The sequence below is a fragment of the Cyprinus carpio genome, unplaced genomic scaffold (assembly GCF_018340385.1).
Source record: "Cyprinus carpio isolate SPL01 unplaced genomic scaffold, ASM1834038v1 S000000001, whole genome shotgun sequence".
NCBI lineage: Eukaryota > Metazoa > Chordata > Actinopteri > Cypriniformes > Cyprinidae > Cyprinus > Cyprinus carpio.
Genome location: NW_024872754.1, coordinates 207,553 through 215,193, shown reverse-complemented (window position 1 = coordinate 215,193; position 7,641 = coordinate 207,553). Strand labels below are relative to the sequence as shown.

The following is a 7,641-nucleotide window of genomic DNA, read 5'->3' as shown; positions in this document are numbered from 1 at the left end:
CGGGAAGTGAGAAAGGGGCGGAGACGATTAATGTTATGAAGATGGAAATAAGCAGACCCTCATTATTAATATGTGGTTGGAATGATAATAAACATCTAATACTGATAATTATTAGATAAGATAATTAATACTGTATGAAAGTATTTTCTGTGGCCACAAAAATATCCTTTCGTAGAGTTGATATGAAATTACACTAATTCCTGTGTTCCTGTGACTCAGTGGTAGAGCATTGTGTTAGCAGCGCAAAGGTTGTGGGTTTGATTCCCAGGGAACACATGTTAGGTAAAAAATGTTAGCCTGAATGCACTGTAAGTCGCTTTGGATAAAAGTGTCTGCTAAATGCATAAATGTAAATGTTCACTGGATGAACATACTGGCAGCTCATATAAATAATTGTAATTAATTGTTATATATATACATTTCCCCTTTGAGCTTTAATTTACTACAGCATAATAGGACACCTTTAATAACTTTTTTATGAAAAGTATTTTAATGTTTCCATAATTTTGTTGTGGCTTCACCATTGGGTGAAAAAATTGAACATTTATTTATTTTTTTTAAGTAGGTAAAGCACCTGGAATGAAGGAATCCTCGCGGCAGTCATACAGCATACCAGGAAACAGAGGTCTTCCTAGGGCTGCCAGTTCAATGGGTTTTGATGCCATGTCTGTAGTAAAAAAAAACGCAAGAACAAAGAGAATATTTTTAAATTGTAATTCTCATAATTTTATCATTTTAAACTTCTTGTTAAAAACTTGTTAGTCAAGATTTCTAAAAAGATAGTTACAGTCTAACACAGCATAGCATGGCATACTGCTCAATAAGAGGGTAATTATCAGATTCTGTTTACAAACCTGTCAGTCTAACACACTACCTCCTGTGTTTTGATTTTGTTCCTTGGTGTGTCCTTTTATCTTACACCTTTAACCCTAACCGAGATCAACTTGGTTAGACATTGGATATTAGACAAATATTCAGCCGTGAAAAACTGAGTATAATAAAAAATTGAGTTCTGGGACTAAAACTCCCTGCCCATCCATGCAGCTTGTTATGAATGAGCAGAGAGAACAGCAATAATAACCCCCTAGAGTAAACAGAACAGAACAAAACAGATATCATTAATGTTCTTGATATTTAAGTGTTACACAATTCAAGGGAGTCTGATTCTATGAAGAATATCAGAAAGCCAAGTGCCGGCTGTGGCGAAAGGAGGAGTTGGGGATGGAGGGGGGTAATTTGCTCCTGAGCAAGCAAAATAGCTGCTGAATAATACGGAATAGAGCTGATATTGGTATGCCGTGATAGGTGTCATATTCTTATGGGCAGAAGTGTATCAGCTGAGACTAAGCCAAGGAAAGCTTGACTCACGTCACCCGGCAGAACTAACGCTATACGCTTGATATACTGTATATATACACTCAGGGGCGCAGATAGGATTTTTTAACTGGGGGGGAACCAAGCTATCCAGCAGTCAATTTTTTTCAGTCCAGAAAAATCACCAGCTCAGTCATAGATGATAGTACAGGTGCATCTCAAAAAATTAGAATATCATAGAAAAGATCTTTATTTTTTTGTAATTTAATTCAAAAAAGCAAACTTTCTTATATTCTACAGTCATTGCACACAAACTGAAATATTTCAAGAGTTTTTTTTTCTTATTTTAACAACTAACATCATAGCAATACAAAAATCAAAATACAAAATAAAATAACTCAAAAAATTCGAGTATTCCTTTTTGAGCTTGATTAGTATGATTAATTTTGAGTATAAATACTGGTACTTCTTGGGCTAGTTTAGAACATGCAACAGTTATCCAGAAGACGATCATCGACACCCTCCACAAAGAGGGTAAGCCACAGAAGGTCATTGCTGAAAGGGCTGGCTGTTCACAGAGTGCTGTATCAAAATATATTCATAGAAAGTTGACTGGAAGGAAAAAGTGTAGTAAGAAAAGGTGCACAAGCAGCAGGGATGACCACAGCCTTGGGAAGATTGTCAGGAAAAGCTGATTCAAAAACTTGGGAGAGCTTCACAAGGAGTGGACTGAAGCCAGAGTCAGAGCATCAAGAGTCAACACACTCAGACGTCTTCAGGAAAAGAGCTACAGGTTTCACATTCCTGGAACCAAGCCACTCCTGAACCAGAAGCATCTCACCTGGGGTAAGGAGAAAAAGAACTGGACTGTTGCTCAGTGCTCCACAGTCCTCTTTTCAGATGAAAGTAAATTTAGCATTTCATTTGGAAATCAAGGCCTGGAGTCTGGAGGAAGACTGGAGAGGCACAGAATCCAAAGTCCAGTGTGAAGTTTCTGAAGTCAGTGATGATCTGGGTGCCGTGACGTCTGCTGGTGTTGGTTCTTGTGTTTTATCAAGTCCAAAGTCCATGCAGCCATCTACCAGGAGATTTTGGAGTACTTTAGTCAAGTCAAGTCAAGTCATCTTTATTTATATAGCGCTTTATACAAAAAAGATTGCGTCAAAGCAACTGAACAACATTAATTAGGAAAACAGTGTGTCAATAATGCAAAATGACAGTTAAAGGCAGTTCATCATTGAATTCAGTGATGTCATCATGCAGCTCAGTTCAGTTTAAATAGTATCTGTGCAATAATTTGCAATCAAGTCAACGATATCGCTGTAAATGAAGTGTCCCCAACTAAGCAAGCCAGAGGCGACAGCGGCAAGGAACCAAAACTCCATCAGGAGAGAATGGGAGAAAAAACCTTGGAGAAACGAGGCTCAGTCGGGGGTCAGTTCTCCTCTGACCAGACGAAACCAGCAGTTCAATTCCAGGCTGCAGCAAAGTCAGATTGTGCAGAAGAATCATCTGTTCCTGTGGTCTTGTCTCGGTGGTCGTCTGAGACAAGGTCTTTACAGGGGATCTGTCTCTGGGGCTCTAGTCCTGGTCTCCGCTGTCTTTCAGGGCTGTAGAGGTCATTTTATGCTTCCATCTGCTGACAAGCTTTATGGAGATGCTGATTTCATTTTGCAGCAGGACTTTAGCACCTGCCCACAGTACCAAGACCACTTCCAAGTGGTTTGCTGACCATGGTATTACTGTGCTTGACTGGCCAGCCAACATGCCTGACCTGAACCTCACGGGAATCTTTGGGGTATTGTGAAGAGGAAGATAAATAACATCTGAAAAACAATACAGAAAAGCTGAAGGCCGCTATTTTGAGAAAATATTCAAATTTTTTGAGATACTGAATTTTTTTTTTTTTTCTAAACTGCAAGTGGTAGCCATCAGAATTTAAAAAAAAAAAAAAAAAAAAAAACTCTTGAAATATTTCAGTTTGTGTGCAATGAATCTAGAATATAAGAAAGTTAGCTTTTTTGAATTAAATTACAAAATATAAAGAACTTTTCCATGATATTAAAAATTTTTTGAGATGCACCTGTATATGATCACTATGGTTACCGCTACAGGCACAATTGAGGCAGCTACCAGCTCCTCATAGGACCCCGGGGTCAGGAGTCATAGCACATACACACACACACACAGAGAACATAAACATCGTCATGTGTGTTTATTGACAACAGAACAGCGTGTAGTGAGAAGGTGGGTAAAAGTAATGTTAGATTATTATTGTGCTTCAGTCTGCATCTGTCCTGATCCGATTCTTCAGCACCAAAACAAACACATCCATACCCCAACAGGACCTGCTACGGTGGCCGAGAGAGCTAAACACACTGCAAATGACAAAAACACCTGAATATTAAGAAAACATCTTCATCAATTTGACAACACGTGCTGCAAATATACACAATACAAACAAATAAAGAAATGTGCTGCAAAAACACAGACCACATCGAAATATTTAAGGGAACCGTAAAGTTCCCTTAGATTCCTTAGCTTTTGTTGTTGTTGTTGTTGCTTTTCTTGTGTGGATATTATTAGCCTAAGTAAGCTGACTAAATACACAATTACTGTAACTGTGAACGGTTATGTAAGCTGGCTAACTTCCTTTTACAACTTACCTTACAAAAACTAACCATAGCCTGTGGTTTTACTATTGAAATTAATTAATTAATAAATACATTTATTATATAAAAAAAGCAAACGAAAATGGTTACTGTAATCATGCGCAAATTAACCATGGATTTACTACTCTAACCATAGTTTAACCATGGTATTTGTACAACTGTGGTTATACAAATGGTAATTTAAGTTTTGTTGGGGTAATTTTGTTTGTGTTGAGTATTTGCAGCTCGTTTCTGTATTTCATTGTGTTGCGAGTATTTGCAGCACATGTGCTGTCAAACTGATGAAGAAGTTTTCTTAATTTGCTGGTGCTTTTTCTATTTGAATGTGTTTTGTGAAGTTGCAGTGCGTTGAGCTCTCTCGGCCACCGTGTGCCGCGCTCATATTTTGAAATCTTAGCCCCACAAGTACATACGCAACCATGGCAACGACGATCGCGGAAACAACACAAGCATATTCAAACAAAAGCCAACATGGATAATCCGTTGTGAAACAAAGCAAAATCAACGTCACTCACCTATCAAAAAGAAACAAATCAACCTCGCCGTCCGATTCGAGCCCTTCCCACTCCTTGAGTTTCTCTCCACCGCTGGAAAGCTGCTCCGATATTTACGCGGGTCCTGCCTCTTGCCTGATTGCAACCCTTCTTTTTAATGTTTTGTTTCTCTGATATTTTCCTCTTTTTGTATCTGCCATCTCTCTCAATCTACAGTCGATCTGCTAATATGCTAATTTTGAATAAAAGCGTCTGCTAAATGACTAAATGTAAATGTGATGTAATATGCATCCTGTGCACTCAAATTGAGCGCTCTCTTCTCACTATCAGGACAAGACACGCCCCCTTACCGCTGATTGGCTGGAAGTGTGTTTTGGGACTCGATCAGACACTGCGGTTAAAAGCGTGTTTCAAAAATCGCTTAGTACACGTTTAAGGAATGGCGGGCAGGTTCGCCAGTACTTAGGCTAATGTACATAGCGGAAACCCTGATTAATCCTCTGTTTACCAATAGAGCCTTTCATTGAGACAGTGAGGGGGATGGATCGGGTCACTATGAATCTGGGGGGATCATGTCCCCCCCGTCCCTAGTGCCATCTGCGCGCCTGTATACACTACTGGTCAAAAGTTTAAAGAATTATCTTCTGCTCATCAAGCCTGCATTTATTTGATCCAAAATACAACAAACGCACAAAGCAAAATCCCCAGTGTCAAATGAACACTGCTGGGTGTCTATATCTGTCCACAATACAGAGTGTTAAAAGTAACACTGAAGCAGTGTCAAATTAACACTGCTAGGAGTCTATATGTGTCTAAACTACAGAGTAAGCCTGTCAAAATGGCTGAAAAGCTAAATTTGATTTTTTTTCTTAAATATTAGGAAAATTCTAATTATATTCAAATTCTAAAGGCAATTCTTAATGTTAGAGGAAAAAAGTACTGTATTGTCTGCTATGCCCACAAGAGGGCGCAGACGAGCGCAATAATGAATTATAAACCAAACCAAGCATTGCATCTTTTATTGAAATTAAATGACATTCACTTTTTTGAGAGGCACAACTTTTCAACAACAACAACAACAACAACAACCTTTATTTATAAAGCACATTTAACACAATAAAAATGTATCCAAAGTGCTGTACATAGTGCATAACAGTAAAACGAAAAAAGAACAACAATTACAAATTTCCAAAAGCTAAAGAATAAAAATGTGTTTTCAGAGTAGATTTAAAAAATATCCAATGAAGGAGCAGACGTCACATGATAAGGGAGAGCATTCCAAAGCTTGGGCCCAGCCACAGAAAAGGCCCGATCACCCTTTAATTTGTGGCGACTTCGTGACACATTTAAAAACAAATGATTTGAAGATCTAAGTGCCCTAGCAGGACAATACGGCACAATAAGATCACAAATATACTTTGGTGTACAGCCAGACAACGCCTTATAAACAAACATAAGGATCTTAAAATCTACTTGAAACTTAATGGGAAGCCATTGAAGGGATGCCAAAACAGGAGATGGTCCCTCTTTCTAGACCCAGTCAAAAGTATTGCAGCAGCATTTTGAACAATTTGTAATCGAAATAGTGAAGTTTGGGGAAGACCACAATAGAGAGAGTTGCAATAGTCCAATCTTAAGTTACAAATGCATGAATTGCAATTTCTAAATCTTTGCTTGAAAGAAGATTCTTCAACTTTGCAATAGATCTTAAATGGAAAAAGCTTCCTCTAATAATCGCACTAATTTGTTTATCAAAAAATAGTGAAGAGTCAAAGATCACTCCAAGGTTTTGATTTTTGATTCAAACAATTGTTCTTAAATAAAATATAATTTCCTTAATGTACATGAAAGGAAAATTAGGTAACAATAGTGTGTAAAATGGTGTATTGTGTAAGTGTATCAATAACCCGAGAAAACCCGCTTCAAGAGACAGCGTAATGTTTGTACAACATGAACACAAAATAGCAAGCTGCCATTCAGAAACAATTAAATTAATGCATTTAGCAGACGCTTGTATCCAAAGCTACTTACAGTGCATTCAGGCTATCAATTTTTACCTATCATGTGTTCCCGGGGAATCGAACCCCCAACCTTGCACTTGGTACCGCAATGCTCTACCACTTGAGCTACAGGAACACTGTCACTGAAACAATCTGCTCACTCACTACACATCTAGCCTACATATTGTTCATCAAAAAGACCAGACGGTCCACTTGTTCTGCAGCAAGTGCTGGGCGTTTTTTGTTGACAACCCAGAGAGCAATATAGTGTTGGCCCAGATCCGGCGTACATCTGGCCCGCGTAAAATCCATGCGGGCCAGATGTGGGCCGGATCTGGGCCGAAACTGCATGCTGTGTGGGAATGTTTCCAGTTGATGAAAACATGCGCTCAGCTCTGCCGATGTGCCAGGTATGGTCAAGTATGTCTTTGCCAGCTGCGCAATATGTGGATACATGCTGCACGATTTTTGCCACCAACTAAGAGGGTTTTCGTCAGCGGGTAGCATAGCTTCTTGTTCATACATATCCATCTCATGCTCCAAAGCCCTGATGCCTTCTTCTGCATTGCTCTGGGTCTGACTGAATACGCCATCCAACAGGTTGCCCATGGCAGACAGCGCAGTCTTTTTTCTTGCGTCCAGTTGTTTTACAACATCAGCGCTCTCACTTGTTTACTCTTCCATCATTCCAGTTGTTAACTCGGATAATACCTTCTCCTATACTTGTTTTCTGTGTTCCATGGGCGAGCACCCCTAAAAAGGGGCTCAGCACCCCTAAAACTTGGAGTAAGAAATATTGTTATTCTAAAAATTTTGTTCGTCTTTGACAAGGTTAAATAATGTCCAAAACATACTCCGTAGTTTGTGGTTTAAAATGTATATGTTAAGGATGAAAATCATCCCCGATTAGGAAATGGTGTCATCCTCTTCTCTTCTTCTACTTCTCCTGTGTACCTGCATCGCGCTCAGCCCGACCGTCATCCACCGCGAAACACACGCAGAGTGAGAATCCGTTTTGTAGTGTTGTGATGCAACTTTTTTTGTGTTCAAAACTTACAAAATGTTTATGTTATGTTTATAATGAGCGACTACATCATGTTACTTATCAGTCTTCCAAGCCGTGTTTTTGTCTTATCCTGAATCACCATGGTACACCTATAA

General features: G+C 39.0%; 1 long non-coding RNA gene across 1 annotated transcript in view; it reads right to left on the bottom strand.

The window, feature by feature from the left end:
- Positions 1-467: 467 nt before the first annotated feature.
- LOC122142558 overlaps positions 468-7,641 on the bottom strand; it is a 32,025-nt gene continuing 24,851 nt past the window's right edge. The window contains exon 2 of the long non-coding RNA XR_006158678.1: positions 468-667. This is a non-coding gene — a long non-coding RNA (uncharacterized LOC122142558). The remainder of the gene's footprint in view (positions 668-7,641) is intronic.